Source organism: Diplotaxodon limnothrissa, linkage group LG15 (assembly GCF_057381915.1).
Source record: "Diplotaxodon limnothrissa isolate DT_005_m linkage group LG15, D_limnothrissa_male_GT1.1, whole genome shotgun sequence".
Taxonomy (NCBI): Eukaryota; Metazoa; Chordata; class Actinopteri; order Cichliformes; family Cichlidae; genus Diplotaxodon; species Diplotaxodon limnothrissa.
In genome coordinates, this window is record NC_140610.1 from 40592970 (window position 1) to 40614911 (window position 21942).

The following is a 21942-nucleotide window of genomic DNA, read 5'->3' on the forward strand; positions in this document are numbered from 1 at the left end:
AGCTTGGTTGCTCCACAATGACATTGTAAAAAAGACATCTAAGAGAAAAGAGCTCTTCAAATGTGTCAAGGCAGTCTTGTGTAAATGTTTCCTCCTTTCCTTTCCTCTCTCATGGATATGGAAATTTTGACTCTACGGTTGCGGTATTTTGCACGGCTTTCTGTGTGTGTGCAAGTGTGAGCAAATGAAGAGTGTTGTTTGTGCCATTGGGGATACTGAGATTTGCAATACGAAGAAGGGTGAAGAATCTATTTTGATACTTCTCATAGATATCTGTTCTGATGCTGGCCGTATGTTCAGCCATGATGGGAGGACTGAACGCTGGGGCACAGATGGCAGCAACTGTCTCATAAACTTGGAGCTCTTGAATATTTCAGGACATGGCGTTGGAGAGACAAAGTACGCCCTCTGTTTGAGTTCAGAGCTACCAGCTGCTGTGTGTGGAGAACCCTCTAGAACGTACACTGAAGGCACATATAGGTGGCACTACTTAATAAAAAGAGCCTAGAAAAATATGACCATGATAAGAATTAAAAAAATAACCTGTTGCTATTTTGACGACTGTCACCAATGCCTCGAGTTACCAGCTGCAGCACAATTATTTGATGCACTGAGATTGAGTTTGGGCTCATCAAGCACTAAAGTAAGTTTTCTTCTGGTTCAAATTTTCCATTTATTTTGGGCAGCTTTTGGTCAGGGGTAGATAAGAGGATCAAGAATATCCTCTTAAGTGGACCAATCGCCACAATTTCAGAAACTATTTGGTTGACCAGAAAAAAAGAAACCTTAAATTATTTTAGTCTGCTTAGATGTTTCAATCAATCCTTGTGCAGACTAGAAACTCTCTCTTACAAACTCATTAAATCTTAATTCATGTAGCAGGATTATGCACACCATGGAACAGGGATAGGTATTGAAAACCGGTTCTCAACAAGAACCGGTTCCCACTGTTTCAATTCCTTGGAATTGTTTGCCATTTTTGCAAACGATTCCCTTATCGATTCCAGTCGCCCCGAATAACGTCACCGCGTTATTCCTGCTACGTACCTGGCAGGAAGTTTGATTATACTTTATGAGAACCGATGACAACAGGGCAACTTGCAATACTTGCAAAGTAGATATTTCATTTAAGGGAGGAAACACTACAAATATGCAAAAGCATTTGCTCACAAAACACACGATGACCTTAAATGAATGTCGTGTTTTTAATTCCGCTCGACTCGTGAATCTCAACCCAGCAGCAGCGCTAACGTTTGCGCGTCCTCTCCCGTTAATGCGGCAGGTAAATAATCAACTAACAGTGCATATTATGTTAGCGCGAGTTTGTGGTCAAAGGCTTGCATCTATTTGCCACACAACAGATGCCCCCGATTTTTGGTAAGTGAATGTGTTTAATTGTAGGCAGGGACATTACTGGATATTCTTGCTACAATTGTTACAGAATAATTTATGTTATACTTTGTTATTGCTACAGAAGAATATTTATTTTATTATTTTACATTTACAATTTCTTTTCCTGGGGACTCTGTGACACTCCATTGAAGAGCCGTAGGCTGTGGATCTCTTTGTAAGGCCATGTTACTCCTAAATTTCTATCTTGTTCAAAGAGAAGATATAAAACAAAGTTCTAAGCTAATCGACCTTAGTGTTCTCCTTTTTTAAAAAGAATCGATAAGAGAATCGATAAAGAACCGAATCGTTAAACAGAATCGAAAATGGAATCGGAATCGTGAAAATCGTATCCATACCCATCCCTACCATGGATGGGTATGGATTGAGCAGCAGTGTAAATCCAACTGTTTTCACGGTTGTTGTGGTCGTGATCATTTTGTGAGGCCACATCGAAAAGGCTCGGATGAGCTTTCCAAAGTTCTACAAGTTGTGCCTCCATCGCTTGTGTCCAGATCACACGCCGCACAGCCGTGCTGCTCCGTCTTTTTCACCGACGTTTACCTGTTTGCGCGTGAGCAGTGTGAGCGGCTCACGAGCGATTGATGATCGGGAGCTGCTCGAGGTGTTAATCGCTTCTCGTTACCCCACGTATACTACACGACGCACGATGAAGGCCAAAATCGGGCCGATCACCAAATCGGTCGCACGACTCATAAATCGTCTCAAAATGGGCCAAAAATCGCACAGTGTAAGCCCAGCATTAGAGCAGCAATGTTTGTTCGCCCAGAGAAAGAAAAAAAGGCTGCGAAAGATAAGATAAGATAAGATAAGATAAGATAAGATAAGATAACCTTTATTAGTCCCACACGTGGGAAATTTGTTTTGTCACAGCAGGAAGTGGACAGTGCAAAAGTTATGACGCAAAAATTAGAATACAATAAGAATAAATACAGGGAGGAATGGGAAAAGGAAACCACTGGGCTGGGAACATGCACGATAACACCTATAAAGCGCACTGCACTGTGTGCCGGCGCACTTTTTCCATAGGCATGCTTCTAGTGGTGGGCACATGAAGAACATGAGGGGCGTGAAAGCTCGGGGAACCCTTTACCATTTTTTTGTCCACCAGGCCACGGCAGAAGCAGATATGGTATGTAAACACTGGTTTATTTTTTAAACCCTCTGGTTAAGGTTAATATGGGCATGTGCAGTGAATATCAGCGCTATGTGGCCAGAAGTGTGATAATATAATTTATTTTGTGTAATAAACAACTGCAAGGATAGATGATTACAACAAATAGATCACTAATACATAAAAGTAATACATAGATTAATAATGATGATGAGTTATGATGCGTAATCATGGGAACAAGCGGGTTTACAAACAGGAGCAGCTGATTAGCATTAGAAAAGCTGAAATAATACCTCAACTGAAGCCAATTGTACTAAATGCACTATATGTGCACTGTTACAAGAATATTTTTCGTTCTATTGTTTTCTATTAATTTATATAATTTTAAGTTAAGCAGGGCAGAGTTCTTTTAAAGAAAGATTTACTTATATTCTCAAAAGTTAAGCATGACAGGCTTCTGTTTAAGAAAGAGACCTGTTTTATGTGTTAATGTTGTCATTTTGAGCTAAAAATAAATGGCTAAATGATCATTTGTTTCCCATATGGTCATATCACAAAGAATATGCATCTGCTTAAATCAAATTCAAGTCAAATGGTTAAAAAAATAATTTCACACACAAAAAAAAGAGCTACCACACTGGGAAGGGTGAAGACAACTGGGTTGCCCGGCCCTGGCCACGAGGTGTCCCTTATTTATTTTTCAGGGAGTTGGCAACCCTACTTAAAACACAGTAGCAACCATGTCTGAGTAGTGCTATATGACCATATTTATTTCACTGATGGAGTATTTGATTTGATCTTAAATGAGAGCAAACCTCTAAAGAGTGACTCTGTTGAACTACGAACACTTGTAAGGCTGTATTCTTGCTAGCTTTGATTTCCCGATTAAGCATCTATCTGTTCCAGCCTTCAGCCCTCTTTTTTATGCAGCTTTTTGCAAACAGAAGAAACAATAAGTAGTTTTATGAAGAGAAATGATACTGGTAGATACTGGTTTGATACTGGTTTAGATACTGGTTTAGATAACTGCTAGCAGTTATCTAAACACTTACATCGCACCCAACCGGCCACGGTTGGTAGCTACCACGTTCCTTAGCCTGGTTCTCCTGGATGTTTTTCCTATTAAAAATGATTTTTTTTTTCCTTCTCACTGTCGCCACGTGATCGTGTGATTGCTGGGATTTATTTCTAATATTGTAGCGTCCCTCGCTTACAATATAAAGCATGCTGAGGTTACTGTGAATTAGTGAATCAGTGCTATATAGAAAAATGAGGTCAAATTTTTAATTATTATTATTATGATATTTCAAGTTGTGCTGTTGTTTGTTGAATCTTAAGTCTACTGTTCAAATTTCTTTCAATGCAAAGCTAAGGAGAGTGGAGTTTCAGACGGTATAAACCGTCGCTCGTAGCTTCATCCTACATCTTTATAATGTAAAAGACTGACTCTAGCACTTCCGACACACCTGTTTGCAATCTAGAGTAAATTGCTACTAGAGCAAGCCTTATTGACAGTCCCATCTTTAGCCATGAATAGATGTTAACATTTCCTTATGACATCATTTCCATTCAAAATGACTGTTTTCACTTCAGCTTCTTAGACATAACAATAAAAATAACACATAAAAGGAGTTGAATTCTCTCCTGCCTGTGAAGTGTAGTGGCCTAAATGGAAGTTTTGATTTTGTGGTCTCAGTTCTGGGAAAAAAGTTACAGAGGATATATTGTGAAATTCAGAACAAAGGGCCCTGGCAAGATAAATGAATAATGCATAGTCAGACTACATCAGTGCACACAAGAAAAAACAGACCATTAAGCATGGCTAAGCTATTTTTAGCCCCAATAATTAGCTACCATGATAGTAATAATTAGTATAATTATGAAGAGGCTGCAAATAATATCAATGACGTTCATAAATTGTGGATGGTTTATGTTCATATTTGGTTTTTATTATTCTTACAGGTATGCTTGTATGTGTAAAAATTGATGACGATAATAATAAAAAATGTGGAATTGGGGTCTCACATTGTTTTTCACCGCAGCTCGGCTTGCTCTGTAAAAGCATGTGCAGGTGTGGCGTGAAGAATGTGTGAGGTCTGCACATTTTTACTGCATGTTCTTCCCTTTTTTAAAGGAAAAATTCCAGAAGTGGGACAAAGTGTATGTATGGTTTTTGTGCTTGCACTTGGCTTCTGCATTTATCCTTGTTGCCGTTCATCCTCACCTTCTGTCATGGTTTTGTCTGTTATGTCCATACACTTTACATACAGCATTAAAGCTCTCGCACAATCTATCCAAGCTCTTTTTAATTATTATTATTATAGAGTGAATGATTTTATGATTCGGCAGGCTGAAACTTGCTTCATGAGTAAATGCGTAGTATTTAAATAAAGTTCAATTGCTGCTAATAAACAGCTTACAGAGGTCATAGTTGAACCAATAACAAACAAGAAACAAGATTCTCTCTTGTGAGGCAGGAAAACTCTGACCTTCGTTGTACTGCCGTTTCGCCTTATTACTGTTGCTCCTGCATATTTGAAGGCACACGGAAACTCCAGCACAGCTCACGGTGTTTACGTGTGCCCTTACCACCCACGCACCGTATTGTTCTTCTGGAGCTAGATAGAGTTGAATAACAGTGCTATGGGTTAAAGCAGCTGCCTGGTCAACAGGAGTCAGGTTGACATTGGCTTCCTGTCACGTGTGGACTACAGAAAGCGAGCAGCAGGCAGCATTTCCCTCCTCTTGGTGTCACGGAGTCAAAGGCTTGACCGTTATCAAGATAATTTTAAACACTGAGAGATATATTTGTAGGGAAGGGGAAACAGGGCACCTTTCTGGAGTCAGTTCGTAATTCTCATGGGAGTGGAGATCCTTGAAATAGAGTAAATTCTCACCTCTTTTAACCAAGAAAAAAATAACATCATCAGTGTACACAACCTCTTAACCGGAAGTTCACGAGGCTTAATAGTTAAATATCCCTCTTTGTCTTTCATTTATTACCTGGGGTTCTAGCAAAATGTAGAACCCAATGTAATGTCCTTCTGTGCCATAGACAATCTTTGTGAAACTTAAAGAGCCCCCTAGTGTCAATGTAAGGAACATGTTTAGCAAATTGTTTAAAGGACAAAATATTTACATAGTTGGAAAGAATATATCCATTTTTTTTACTTGCTCCTCCATAAACCACTGATTTTTGCACAAATATAATTCATTATTCTTCATTCACTTAAAAAAGTGTTTGAAGACCTCGGTACTCTGACTGCATCTCTTTCTGCAGAGCTCAAAGCTAAAACATATTTGTTCAAATATACAAATTGATGCAATTCAATTCATTCATTTTTTTTAAATAAAAAAAAAACACCTGCCAAATTTCTCAAAGTATTTAATAGCTTCTAATATGCTGTACATACAGAAATGTTTAGTTATGTGCTGTCAGGGTTCCTGGGTCGTTGACCCAGTGATTTCAGTTTGTTCATGTTCAGTTTGGTTCGCCACATTAATGTTCTCACTTCCTGTCTTTTCCCGTGTCAGCTTGTCTCCCGTGTCATTAGTCAGATTATGTTCAGCCCTGTACTCACCTGTTTCCAATCATTGTCATCATTCAACCTGTGTATTTAAGTTCCTCGGTTTCACCAGTTCTCTGTCGTGTCATTGATGTTGATGTTCATGTGATGTTCTGTTGTCGTTTCCGCCTGCGTTCAGCCAGCCAGCCATTCAGCCTTCCAGTCAGTTGTCCAGCCAGCCAGCCATTTTCTCCCTTTGTTCTGTTCATCCACTCCTCATAATAAATCTGCACCTACCTGCGAGTCCTGCGTTTGGGTTCCTTCTTCCTCGCCTCCACACGACGCCTGACAGAATGACACGACCCGTGCCACGAAGACACGATTGGAACCCAGCAGACTCGGACCTCTACGAGCGGCAGGAGGCAGCGCTTTCCCGTTGGGCAAAGGAGCTCAGGGGAAAACAGCGGCTCTTCGCGGAGCGAGAGCACGTCTTCGAGGGCACTCGCTTGGCTCTGGGCGGGCCTCGGAGACGCCGCGTTCCCCCACCTGCTGCCTCACCTGTACCGGAGCATTTGCCGTGGAGAGTGGACGTTCCACGCCGCGCTTCGGCCACTCCCTCTCTCGCCACTCCGCTCCTCGCTCCCACACCCGCCGCCTCATCCGCCGGACCTCCACCATCGCCGCGGCACAACGGCTACGCCTCCCACCTCAGCTCGACGGAGGCTACCGCGCCAGAGGCTCAGCTGTTTATCCCGGCCGCTTCCTCTTCCCGGAGAAAGCGGCGCACACGCCGCCATAAAATGGACTATTTTCAGCAATTCCCGGTGGTGAGTTCCAGCGACTGTTTTCCACCCTCGTTTGACTCTCCACTTCAACCCAATAATAAACCCGTCTTTGATTCATGGGACGTTTCCCTCCTAGAGGAGGAAGTGGACTGGGAAGAGTTTTTCTGCTCTGCTCCTCCAAAGACTGTAGATAGTGGTGGCAGGAAAACCCGAACATTCTCCCATACACCTGCCAGTAACACACACACAGTCACTATTTCCACACCCATTATTGAGCCATTGCCCACCAGCATGGGGGCCCAGTCTACGCCCACACCAGTGCCAGCTCCCAGGAGGAGGGCAGCTGCGACCCAGTCTACCTCCACACCCGCTCCTGTTTCTCGGGTGGGGGTGACTGGTGTCCAGCCACCTTCTGTGCCTGTCCCAGCGCCCAGGCTGAGGGCAGCCAGAACCCAGCCTGACCTCCCTGGAGGCTTGGAAGAGCTAACCGGTCCACCTACTACTTCACCCTTTCATCCACCTCCTGATCCAGCTTTTCACGCCCTCGCAGTATCACTGGTTAGACTAGCTGAACTGTCCCCTGCCCAGGCACCAGCCTTACGAGCCCAAGCCGTAATTTTATCTCCGTCACTAGCTCACTCTTTAGCTCAGCCATTAGCCTCACCGGCCTCTGTTTATCCGTCAGTCTCCTTAGCCCAATCAGTTCCCTCACCTGCTGTCCAGTCTCCTGCTGCCCTCCAGTCAGTTCAGCCACCTGTAGCTCAGTCTCCACCTGTCCTCCAGCCACCTGTAGCTCAGTCTCCACCTGTCCCCCAGTCACCTGTAGCCCAGTCTCCACCTGTCCCCCAGTCACCTGTAGCCCAGTCTCCACCTGTCCCCCAGTCACCTGTAGCCCAGTCTCCACCTGTCCCCCAGTCACCTGTAGCCCAGTCTCCACCTGTCCCCCAGTCACCTGTAGCCCAGTCTGCCGCCCAGTGCCCTGTAGTCCAGTCGCCTCCTGTTCCCCAGTCACCTGTCCACCATCCCGTCCAGTTCCCGGACCTGCAGCCACAGCACCCAGAGCCAGCTGTGAGCCTTCCTGCTTCTCAGCCAGGGGTTTCCGCACCCGCTGGCCCGGCCGCTCCTCAGCCAGGGGTTTCCGCACCCGCTGGCCCGGCCGCTCCTCAGCCAGGGGTTTCCGCACCCGCTGGCCCGGCCGCTCCTCAGCCAGGGGTTTCCGCACCCGCTGGCCCGGCCGCTCCTCAGCCAGGGGCCTCCGCGCCTACTGGCCCTGCCTGTCTCCGGCCAGAGGCCTCCGCGCCTGCACCCACGCCCGGCCCGGCCTCTGCCTCAGCTGCACCCACGCCCGGCCCGGCCTCTGCCTCAGCTGCACCCACGCCCGGCCCGGCCTCTGCCTCAGCTGCACCCACGCCCGGCCCGGCCTCTGCCTCAGCTGCACCCACGCCCGGCCCGGCCTCTGCCTCAGCTGCACCCACGCCCGGCCCGGCCTCTGCCTCAGCTGCACCCACGCCCGGCCCGGCCTCTGCCTCAGCTGCACCCACGCCCGGCCCGGCCTCTGCCTCAGCTGCACCCACGCCCGGCCCGGCCTCTGCCTCAGCTGCACCCACGCCCGGCCCGGCCTCTGCGCCTTCGTCCGCTGCGGCCTCCGTGCCTTCAGCCTCCGTGCCTTCGTCCTCCGTGCCTTCGTCCTCCGTGCCTTCGTCCTCCGTGCCTTCGTCCTCCGTGCCTTCGTCCTCCGTGCCTTCGTCCTCCGTGCCTTCGTCCTCCGTGCCTTCAGCCTCCGTGCCTTCAGCCTCGCCTGGCCCAGCCTCCGTGCCTTCAGCCTCGCCTGGCCCAGCCTCGTTTGGGTCTGGAGCTGAACGGCCATTTTCTAGACCGCTGGCTGGGCCACTGGCCGGGCGCCATCGCCGTCGTGGGCGGCCCACAGACCCTCTTCGCCTGAGTGGCCGCCGTCGCCTTCCGCACGGCCGGCCCCCGGACCCTCTTCGCCTGAGTGGCCGCCGTCGCCTTCCGCACGGCCGGCCCCCGGACCCTCTTCGCCTGAGTGGCCGCCGTCGCCTTCCGCACGGCCGGCCCCCGGACCCTCTTCGCCTGAGTGGCCGCCGTCGCCTTCCGCACGGCCGGCCCCCCGACCGCCTTCGCCTGAGTGGCCGCCGTCGCCTTCCGCACGGCCGGCCCCCCGAACTGTGCCCACGTCGCCGCCGTTGCTTTCCACGCGGTCGGCCCCCGGACCAGTGCTGTCGCCGTTGCCGTCCGCACGGTCGGCCACCTGAACTGTCTCGTCTCGGCCACGGGCCGCGTGGACGCCCACCTGAACTGCCTCGTCTCGGCCACGGGCCGCGTGGGCGCCCACCTGAACTGCCTCGTCTCGGCCACGGGCCGCGGGGGCGCCCACCTGAACTGTCTTGGTGTGGACTCCGTCCCTCCGTCCTGGGCCCCCTCCGCCCGCCCTGTTCTGGTTTTTTTTTCTTTCTCTTTTGGCCGTCGGGTGCCGGCCTTTGAAGGGGGGGGGTACTGTCAGGGTTCCTGGGTCGTTGACCCAGTGATTTCAGTTTGTTCATGTTCAGTTTGGTTCGCCACATTAATGTTCTCACTTCCTGTCTTTTCCCGTGTCAGCTTGTCTCCCGTGTCATTAGTCAGATTATGTTCAGCCCTGTACTCACCTGTTTCCAATCATTGTCATCATTCAACCTGTGTATTTAAGTTCCTCGGTTTCACCAGTTCTCTGTCGTGTCATTGATGTTGATGTTCATGTGATGTTCTGTTGTCGTTTCCGCCTGCGTTCAGCCAGCCAGCCATTCAGCCTTCCAGTCAGTTGTCCAGCCAGCCAGCCATTTTCTCCCTTTGTTCTGTTCATCCACTCCTCATAATAAATCTGCACCTACCTGCGAGTCCTGCGTTTGGGTTCCTTCTTCCTCGCCTCCACACGACGCCTGACAGGTGCAGTTCTAATGTAACATATGCAAAGTATATTAAAATGCACAACGCGGTTTGTGTAGTGTATTTTAATATATTACTGCTCAAGTCCATTTTTGAAGTCTGTGTACAGCTGGATAAATGAAAAAGACTTTGTTCTGTGTCGATCCTGCATCTGGACCTGAATTGGAAAAAGAAGGAATTTTTTCCAAAGATCGGGTGCAATTTACAAATGAATTTCCTTCATGCTCGACTGCTTCATAAAAGCATTTGTCCTGACTCAGATTGAACACAGTTGAATGATTCTATCCATATTCCCGACTTCTTTACAAGACAATGTTTTTCATTTTCTCAAACAGAGAAGTCTAAAATTTCCATGTTCTCAGGTGCAACAAGTGTTACTGATTGGCCCTTTTTTTTCTCCTGCCACCAACCTCTTGTTAGGTTAGCGACTGGAACAAAATGACACTGGAAGAGCTTGTGCTCGTTCGAGGATAAAGGGGGTCCTATTGAGGTGACAAAGCTGTGTTATACAAAATATACGATCAGCGTGGTTTTTGTTTTATGTTTCCGAACTGGATTCAAATACACGTAATTGCTGAAAAAATCAGCAAGAGAAACTGCCTACTGGTAATTCTACTGGTAATGGTAATTCTTTGTGCTAGATTTAAACTATCTGGGGAAATCTGCATTAAATTTCACATTTTTGGAACTTTAATAAATAAGAAAAGAAACACACACACACGACCTCACGCACCTGCCATTCGCACTTCCAAAATTACTGCATGTTATGATGTTAAAAACTGCATTGATACATCCTGGCATGATGTGTTCTAACCTTTGGTGCAATTGATTTATGCAAAGCTAAAGGTGAAGCCATTAGTTTCTGGTATGAGATCCCTCTGTGAGGCCGATTCTGAATTTATAAAATTTCAAGAAGCTCTGATAATTTAATTTGGAGTGCCCTTTTATAGGTTAGGTCACCTGCAGCGTGCCTTGCAAATTGAATAAAGAACAGTAATAGAAAACAGGATGTCAGGTGGGCTCCCTGCTTATAAAATCATTAACAACAGTATGTCTTTTCTCATAAAGGAGCCCATTTATTTTGAGGAGGGAATGTTATGAAAGTGTAGGGAGCAACTCAATTTATTTTTCATTAGGAATTAACTCAGGAGAATCACTGAGAGGGTTAATAGCTGTATGTGTACATAACCAGTATGAACTAATAGGTTTGAGGACAGCCTCTTCGAAAGTCTGTTGCACAGTTTTAAAGTATTGCTCTCATGCAGTGTGCATTTTTAGTGGGTTTGTGTAAATACATGTAGATTTAATGACGCTTAGTGAGTGCATATTAATAAATAATAATAATAAATTTATAATGCCTTAATTATTAACATGTTGCAGTTTTACTTTCACAAGTAAAACAGAAGTTGAGGTCTTTGGTAATGTGACTTATTTGCTATTGAGAAGATTTAGTCATTGTGTTATTTTAAAAGATTAAGAAAGGAGCTACAGATGGCGAGTGCTTTGCTACAACGCCTTTACTGTCTCCTTTATGTATCTTTCATTATTATGAAGTGAAGTGTTTACAAGACTAAATCACATCTCAGCCACAGACTTTGTTTTTGTTTTTTGAGGAAAAATTCAAACACACGAGAGTTCGCCAGCCGCCTCCACCCAGAGTGAGCTGGGAAAGACTCCAAACTGAAGCTCACATTTCATAGGTCAAAGGTAAACCTTGCTGGGACCTCATGTAAAAAACATAGACTGTATTAAAAGACAAACATGAAGCATGATTTCCAAAAAAAAAGTTTAAAGGTTTCATCCTTTTATTACTGTCGCCTCTAAATGTTTTCTGTTGTGTTTTGTGTGATTTTGCAGTGCTTTTCTATTTGCTGGTGTATCCTTATGATGCATTACTTTTGACCTCTCAAGGCCAAAGTGGTTAGTGAATGTTTGAGGACAAGACAAGTTTTCCATGCAAACTTTGGCTGACCGTGCCAAAGCAACTGCAAGTTGCAGCTGATTTCAGCTGACCCCCAGTTGTTTCTGGCCTTTAGGCGTGTATGACTGAGACCATGATCAAAATTAGTGAACGGCCACTAGTTCAGCTCTTGTTATATTACCTCCACAAAAGTTCCACACAGGCATCAAAATGTTAAACCACAAATGTTTAGGATGCACAAAAGGCATTTGTTTGTATTCTGATTGTCAGAGTTATTTTATAATGTTCAGTATTTTCCCTCGGAAGAAGAATTCTGCACAAAGATTGTCTCGGTCCATTTACTACAAACACTGAACTTCTTGCATGCTCTCCAGATAAAACTGATCTGAAACAAAAATACATTTTTGTCCCAGATTGCTTTTCGAGAAAGTTGCATTGATGCTACTGTGGTCATATAGAGAGACAATAGAAGCTTCCTGATTTACTGAAATGTATACATTGTATCACTAAGTGCCTCTCTCACTATAGAGCACTATGAACCTTTGCTTGCTTCTTTCAGAAAAGGAATCCCTGCTAGTCAAGGAAGTAGAGCTATCACGACATCCTCACACACACCACCTTCAAGCAGGCACTGTCAAAATTATTACCCTTAAATGTTGAAGCATCTTCAAACGTAACCCATATCTAAATGATGTCCGCTCTCTGCCTCCCCCAGTGAGATGTTCCAATTTGAGAGACAAACTGGTTCATTCTGACACCTAAATCTCCTGCAGGGTATTTTTGTCATGGCCACTGTGCACAATATTTCTAAGCCACGTATTTTTCACATCTATGCACTGGCAAAAAATAGTCCTTAGAATCTGTCATTAACTGCAGTTACACACTATAAGTTAAAATGCTTAGTCTGGTTCATGTCAAACAAATAAAAAGAACTTTAAAGATTTGCATATCTGCACATCCAACTCCAGTACATACACAAACATGCATTACGCTATATTAGACATTTGTGTGATATTTTGTTGCAATTAGCCTGCACGACCTCATGCACAGGCTTATTATAAGCAGACACAAGCCTCATTAAAGTGGTGAGGAACTGGAAAAACACAAAGTATTTTCTTCTTCTGGAGGTGGTGACATCGTCAACCCAGCGCGCTGCGGACAGTCGCTACGGTCCCCACACTTTAAACACAGTCGAGGCATAAATGAAGAGCTGAGTTTGTCATGTTTCCCCTAATTTGTCACACATGACTAATGTTTATACTCTACCTTTATCTTTGTAATTTTAAGAGAGGCACGTGTTTCCTCGTTACTCATTTGGCGGGTTAGAAAAACGTCCCCTTGCCCATACCCACACCACAAAAACGGCATAAATCCCAGAATATGTTCAAATGTAATTATTTATGTTACTGAAAGAGATTTAATTTCCTGACTTAAAACCTCTTCAGTTTTTACAATTTAAAGACAGAAACTTAAAGGAAGGACTCTGGCCAAAACAACATCTCTGATGGACAGAGTCTCCCACCCCATGCATGTAAATGTTGCTGAACTGCAGACAGACTGCTGCATCCTAGATGTACGAAGGAGCGTCTCTGCAGGTCCTTCCTCCCTGCAGCTGTCAGACTGTACAATCAGAACTGCTCCCAACAAACATAGATGTTTACATCAATGCTGTAACTGCAATAAGTTAATTAACCGATTCACATTACAACCTGGTTTGCCTCTCATCTGTAGTTATTTTTATTTAATTTAATAACTGTACAGTATTCTGTATATAGTAACCACTGTCCTTAATGTAAATATGTAAGAAAAATTGTGTATGTTTCTGTTCTGTGTCCTGTGTACTGTTTGTTTGTGTATGTGTCTTTTTGGCTGCTGTTACAACCAAATTTCCCCTTGAGGGACAATTAAAGGATTATTCTATTCTATTCTATTCTATTCTATTCTATTCTATTCTATTCTATAGAAACTGAGAATGTTTGTATGCCTGAAACAGAAGAAATATGATAATAAAAAATTACAAAATAAAGCTGTTTTGGTTTAGTAACTTATTTTAAGAAGGACTTGTAGAAAAATATTTACTTCAAATTAGGTCTATTAGAACTAGACATCTAATAAAAAACACCTCAGCTCTGTTTATCATGTAATTTTCATTTATTCATAAAATAAATAAACAAAAACACTAGGTCAGCCAGTTATCTCTGTCTAAGTTGCCTTATTAAATGTTGAGTTATCGGAACAAAAAATGTTAAAAATTTTTAAAAAAGGAACGAGTAAGAGACAAAAATAGAGTGCACCCCCTACCCTGGACTCATGCTGATGGCTTTTGTTTGGGTCATATCAGAATAATGCGGCAAGCAGGTCAAATCCTTTCCGTCCTGAACGGACTTCAACAGAGCTCCTGGTGTTCTCAGCATGACTCAGTCCATGTACAGCAGGAGGTAGAAAACCCTGCCTAATCCCTTCAGTGCTTTTACAAATATCTGTATTTCCCCACTTAGGAGTTCTGAAGATTACTGCCACAGTCTGTGTATCTGTGGACAATGAGTGATTATTGTACCCACATGGTGTTTTTTTATTTGGCCCAGCAATCTATTTTATGGTTCAGGCAGCAATTCTGTCATGGATCCTGGGAATACAGTACAGGATGTGTTATAACCTCTGCGAGACGTGTGAAGTTTTCCATTTTTGGTTGTTTTCTGTGTCCATTGTTTAACCTGTTCTTTAACCTGTACACTTATCATTTTAAATGGAAAACTTTATGTTTGTTTGTTGAACTAAGAGTTCAGAAATGAGGTTTTTAAATTTTTTGAACCTGCAAAATGTTTAGATTATAAGAATATGGTTTATCGGACAACTCAAATATAGTGTGATAAAATCTTAATGATGTGGGTAAACAAACAATTGAAAATTAAAATAAAAACAAAATCATTTTCAGACAATTATCAAAAAGCAGTGCAAGGAGCCAGAACAGATGTGTGCTGGGTGAGCTAATATCAGTTGCACTGCAACTAATACCAGTTACACCGCAACTGATATTAGTTGCAGTGCAACTAATATCATCAAAAACAAATTTTATTAATTTTAAGAAAATAATGCAAAAAATTTTGCCTGCATAGGTTGATAAAATGTGACAATTTATTGCTTTACTTTTTTTATTATCATAAAACAAAATAAAAAGAAATAAAATAACAGGTTCATGTGTCGTGTTTTATCCATTGAATTACTGTATAGTACAAAACTAAAATGTGCGTCTTTTTCCTGTTTAACGTCATTTTTTAAATTAAGCTTGAACAATGAAATAATTACCAGAAATTTCTTTCTTTTTAACCGGCCTGTTTATTGAACCGTCTGACAAAAAGAAATTAAATATCATTCAATCATTAAATTTGTATTATTTTTCCTGCGTCCAGGATTTTTTTGTGATGTATTGTCTTAACAAATAATTGGGGAAATTAATATTTACATATTTAATATTTAGTTTGATGATGTGGAGGTCCAAAAAACACAAAAACACATGCACCAAATATGACACACTTGTGTTACAGGGTTAAGTAAACAGTAATAACGGCCAATTAAGAGAGGTATTAAAATAACATTTTATTGATAGTATTTTGAATTAAATATCATAAATAACTATCAGTTGGTAATGTGACTACTGCCTGTAGTATTATTGCTAAAATGAGAGTAATGATAATTGTTAATGTTTTTACCCGACTCTGTGATGTGCTGTCAGTCATTTATTTACTGACTCTTATTAGTAACGGGCTCATGCATACTCACCGTGATTTCCCCAGCCTCTGCTGATGTAGAGAAAAAAAAAGGTTTTATATACTGTCATCTGCATAGATCGTGATATTGAGTGCAACACTATTCTTTTATGTATGTCTTCATTAGTGTAATCTGCAGTGTAAGATGTGATTATAATATAAGCTTGAACAGCGAGTACACTCATATGGGTTATTCATGCATGTTGTGTATTAATTAGCAAGGAGCCTCTCTGGTGCGTTTCTTTTCAGGCCGGTTGTTTGAAGTGTTTCTTTACCAGCAGAGGATGCTCATGGCATTGGAGCCAACTCTGAGGAAGAGCCTCTCTTCCTTTTTCCCTGGAAGTTCACCCACCAAGGAGGCTCTGCTAATAAGTTCCCCGGGCTAACCCCAACCTGTTTTCAACCTCATTCCCTACAATATAAAGAGAACTAAAGATGCATTTGTTCTTGTAGATATTTTACTAGAGCTCTCAAATGTTGGACAAAGTATTCAGCACTTCATTCATTGTGGACTTAAAATGTTAAGTATTCGCGTCATGAGATATAAAAATAGAATGTATGGTGCTAAACATAGTTGAATAGTTTCTGTGTTCCTCGCCATTTCATGTGAATAAGGATTAAATAAATTGGAGGGCTAGGCCATTACTGGACATATTTTCACAGCTTAAATCTGAAATGGAAATGAGAGGCAATTATAACAATTTCTAATATCACCATTATTACATGGTGACCCTTCATTTCACACAGTTTGGGCACTTTGGATAAAGCAGGCTTGTTGGAAGTCACACGGGCTTTTATTTTTCTTTCTGTCTGAAAGGGGCACTTGTCTTCGCTTTGACCTCTCAGGAGAGTGCTTTGTGTGCTCACTTTACTATGTGTTTTTTTCTCCCTTCTTCAGCTGTATCAGGGTGTCTGACTGTCCAGGAAAAGTCACCCAATCTGCCCCGCTGACACAGAAAAGGGCTTTTACAGGCTTCTGGGATTTCTTGGAGAACCGCAATCCAAAGTGTCCACTATGACCACTTAAAAGATGCTGACAACAGTATTAATGAGATTTCCTTTAGGCTGAATGGGGAAAAAAATGATGCCTAACCACAGTTTCAGTTCAAATATTAGCTCTGTGGTATTGGTTTCCAAGGACTAGACTCCACTGGTACTTCACTGGTAATTTGATAGTTTAAGATGTAACTTTACGAAGCTGAAATAAGAATAAAAACTTCAGAAATTAATAGATTTGTTCTCAATAAATCAGTGTCAACAGACATATGGTAACAATCCTTTAAATGTAGCTTTTCATGTCCAAGTATTTATAGGTTTATCATTATGCAGTGATTATATGACACAAAGGTTATTTTACTGTTTTGGGACATTGTAAACAACAAACGATAAATAGAAGTAATTAAGTAACAATCTGTGCTTTAATCAATCAAAAAAATAACCTTGTTTTTCAATCTAAAATAATTCTTTCCCCCCTCACAATCACAGTGATCATGATTTTATTTCCTTTGGTTTTGTAAAGTCTGCTCTCGGCTCTTGCTTCATTAATTTTTTTCCTCATCAGTTCATCTCTGTACACTCTAAGAACTAAAACTGATAATTACTTAAATATTTTGGTGCAACACTTTTACACTCAAAAATAATGAGTAAATGCAAAAACAATCACATCTCTTAAATACACCTTATTAATTGAGTAAATCCAACTAAAATGGAATAAGTTGTTATGAACAATTAAAGATGTTACAGTAACATACAAAATTGAGTAAATACAATTGAAAATCTAAGTTAAAACAACAGTAACCAAAAGTTCAAACTACATAAAATATTAATTAGGAAATGCTGAAATGCTTGGCACATTTAACCTACACCATTACAATTATTTGTTTTTAAATAATGGTGCAATTTACTTAATATTTTTAAGTTAATTTAAGCAAAAACGTTAATTACAATTAAGTGTTTATTTTATTTATACACACACACACACACACACACACACACACACACACACACACACACACACACACACACACACACACACACACACAGGAAAAAAGAACCACGTCAATTCAACATTGTTCACAATGATTTATTTTAAACAGCTTTTTTGTGAATCACACATTTAGCAGATTCCTTCTCTGAACACAGTGAGCTGAAATCTGTTCTACATTCAGTGGATAAAACTTGGATAAAATTTCAGTCACAACAGCCTTATATAATAAAATTGCATCCAAATTGGCATGCTTGATAAAACTCTGTAAAACTGGCATATTGATGCTAACAACAAGAAAAATGTACCTGCCATACAAAGAATAAAAGTGGCTCAAGTGAACGCAGTGCTTTACCTTTTCAGAAAAGGTCAAATGACAAAAATAAAATTAAGATCCCAAAAAGATATAAATCCTGAAAAAAAAACCATTTGCACTGTGACATAGTTTTTGAACATCTTATTTTGATTCCAAAAAATTGGGAAGATTATAACTAAAGAGTGACCAAAAAACATCCATAATGATACTCTCCCATTTACACCTTAATGTGAATCTGGAAAGTTAATACAAAAACACAGTTTATGGTACAAACATTATTTATGAACAGGAATGTCAAAACAATGTAATGTCGCAACTGAACCTTTTGATGAGCATTACATGTCACTTAACAAGTCTAACACTTTAAGAACAGCCCTGTGAAATTTTGTCTACAATGAACAGAGGTCATTTTTCAGTCTTTGAACCTTGACAGAAAGGTTTCCTGGATCCAGCTCCATGAACACTTTTCGAAATGCTTCAAATGTGCATTTGAAATTCTTGGGGTATTTCAGATCCAGAGCATAGCACAGTCCCAAAAGATAGCAACAGGCTTTGCTCAGATTCCCAAGTTTGCCCAGAACAGTAACGCCTTCAATAACAATACCCACATCAGTAGGTTCGCCTGACCTGTCTTGATTCTGCAGCAGGTAAATCTTCATCACCTCCTCAGCCAAAGCCTCTTCAACAAAGACAGCATCAGCACCGTCCTTTAAAAAGAGAAACAACTGTTTTAAGCTCACATATTTCCAAACATTGAAACAAAAAGTTTCATTTGTATGACATCACCGGTACTCATAATATGTAGACACTGTGCTCCAAAATCTTATAGCAATAGCAAATGCAAATGCTATTCTTTTGTATGCTTTGAAGTGTTTTTTTTTTCTTTAGAACAGTATCTTAAAACTTTTCTATGATCTCACAAGCTAAAATAAACTACCGTAATTGTCGGGCTATAAGCCGCTACTTTTTGCACAAGCTTTGAACCCTGCGGCTTTTAGTCAGGTGCGGCTTTTCTATGGATTGTCCATGATTTTTGTCATATCGTAAGATTTGTTTTGTTTGTTCCGCTGTTGCCTGGCGGAAGGGCATGTGATCAGACACACAGTATCGGGGTTCAAGAGTGGTATGTTGGTCACATGTCCATCCGCCAGGCAACACAGTGCCGTACAAGTAGCGCGAAAAACAAACTTCAAAGTAGCGCTACGCGTTCAGCGGGAGGCGTGGATGACGAGCGGTGATAAACTTGCGAAAAGCAAGTTATGCTCAATTCCACCGGTGGATTCTGACAGCGTGGAAAAGTGTGAAAACATCCACGATCACCAACGGATTTGAAGGGCTGGACTGCTGCATGATGGAGAGGAGGACACCGCCACGGCCCTTCTGAGGGTGTTCGACTCCGACACTGACAATGAGGATTTCTTTGGTTTTGAAAGTGACAACGAAGGAGAGAAGCGGAGAGTGGATGACGAAGCCATCCTGAGCCTGTTCGTTTCCGACACTGGAGAAGAGGACTTTGGTGGTTTTAGAGCGCAGGAAGAAGAGAAAGATGGTGGTGAATGACTGACTTTTCTTCTTGTTAAAGCCGTGTCGCTGCACCTGAGCCTAAAAGGTAGTCCGAATCTATTTTTCTGGTGTGCTGCAGGTTATTGTTATGTACTACATTTGTTACTCATTTATGAAGCACAGTACATGTGTCCTACTTGTAATTACCGCTACTTGTACATATACCTAAAAAGTTATGCAAATATGTACCCATAACTTGTTTTTCAAGATATTAATAAAAGGGGTGTGTCTCCAAACAGCCATCTCTTTCCTGACAATTCCCTTTGTGCATATTCTCTTACATATGATAAGTCAACATTGAAACACCTGCGGCTTTTGGTCAGGTGCGGCTAATGTATGTACAAACCAGGATTTTCCCCTGATTTTAGCTTGTGCGGCTAATATTCAGGTGCGCTTTGTAGTCCGGGAAATACGGTACTAATATTCCTAAAACAGATTTATTGCACCAACCTCAAAGGTTTTGATTAAGGCACTTGGATCCTCTCCCAGATGGTCAATGAAACATCTGATGATGACTTCTCGTTTTTTCTCGATGGAATTTCCACTCTGTAAAACAGGAAGTCTCAACTGAGGCAAAATTTGCACATTTAAAACATGACTTACCATTTCTAGCTTAAACATAACTATTTTTTTTCTGTTGTTGACCTGTTTTCACACCCACCATCAAGGTAAGAACACCTGTGGAGCTAAAATATTGAACAGAAACCTAAGAAAAGCCGTTTTTAGTGGAAGGGCCTCTTCAATGCTGTGTTGGAACGTTTTTGTGGTTAGAAAATGCAATCTTCCTTACCTGAAGCAGAAGGTTTAACTGTGCCCTGTGGCGTTGTCCAGCAGCACCTTTCTTGGCTTGAAACAAGGACAGGAGTTTGGATGAATACAAGTCCAACGATGACATGAACTTTGGTTCAAGGTTCAGGGTCGTGATCCTATGAAACGCTGCACTGACCTGGATGGGAGAGGACAAAAAATCTGAAGGCCAAAATTCTGATTCAATCAAAAAAAATAAATAAAAAAATAAAAATCTACCATTTTTTGCAACCTGGACCTTATTTTCTAACATGCAAAAGATTAATTTACACATCCAGACATAAATCCATATAAGTGGAGTTGTTCAGTATGCAGACTAAACCCTTAACATAAAGTATTATCTTCCACTAAGCTTCTAAATTTTATGTTATGAATTGCTTGCACTATTTCCCTGTGAGATTGTATAATCTTAGAGGGAAGAGGCGGAGCCAGGTTGCCCTCTGAACCATCGTCTGCCAGGCAGCGATGCGAGAGGAACACACCGCTGAAGTGGCGCACATATTCAGAATCGTGTCAGCGGCTTTACAGAGAAAGCCTTTCAGCTCCTCTGGCAGCTCTGCTTCCTCCACCTTCCTGGAGATGACAAACGCTAGCAAATCAGTGTTGTTAGTCAATGCAGCTGACTGAACAGTGCATTGATGTGCGCGATCAGTGAACCTTGCTATCAGCTGGTCAAGTTTGGCGGGATGGGCCAGTCGCTGTCCAACGACCTTGGTCATTTTGGTGCCGAAAACTGAAGCGAGGCTCGGCTCCAGAGGGGGAACAGGCGGAAAACTCCGGTCTGTGAAGCCCTCTGTGAAGCCCTAGGTAGAGACCGGCGCTCTAATCTTCGCTGGCTCTGCTGCTGCCTCAGAGAGGTTGGTCATCATCCCTGGGAACTGAGGCCAGATGGGATCTGGGCAACGAGAGTGAGTGGAGCCATACCTTCCCGCCAGATCATGGCCTGTATTTATATAGCGCTTTACTAGTCCCTAAGGACCCCAAAGCGCTTTACATATCCAGTCATCCACCCATTCACACACACATTCACACACTGGTGATGGCAAGCTACATTGTAGCCACAGCCACCCTGGGGCGCACTGACAGAGGCGAGGCTGCCGGACACTGGCGCCACCGGGCCCTCTGACCACCACCAGTAGGCAACGGGTGAAGTGTCTTGCCCAAGGACACAACGACCGAGACTGTCCAAGCCGGGGCTCGAACCGGCAACCTTCCGATTACAAGGCGAACTCCCAACTCTTGAGCCACGATCATCAGATGGGGGTGGAGCAGGCTGAGGGACGGGAAGTTCCTTCTCACCAGCTGCCTCCTGGATGATGCCAGGCAGATCCAGGAGCAGCGCACCAACAACTGGGAGCGGCGTCCTTGCCGACATGTGAAGGCCAGGGGTGGATGAGCGTCGGCTCATCCACCCTTCTGTCACCAGGCTGCCCAGCTGGGAGGCAGTGGAGCTGCCACCACTGCCGTTTTCCTCACGGTGGGTGGAATCATCCAATTCCGGCCCACCATCGAAGAACTCGATGGCTTCTTCCAGCGAGTGCCTCTCTTAGTGGGAACGCCTCCTCAGCATCAGCCTTGAAAAAGGCTGACCTCCGCTGCTTTTCCTCTGGCGGGAGGAGCTAACAGGAGCAGCAATAGGATTAAGGTGTGAGGGCAAGGTCCGCATGGTGAGGACCGAGGCAGCCCACGCAGACGGCATGTCGGTCATACGACATGATGTAGCCGGTCTGGCAGGATGGACACAGACGGATGGTCTCGCTGGACATCTTCTGGCTGGCTGAAGAAAAACGGTAGAGCCGATTTCCTGGTCTCACCGTAACTTATACTAG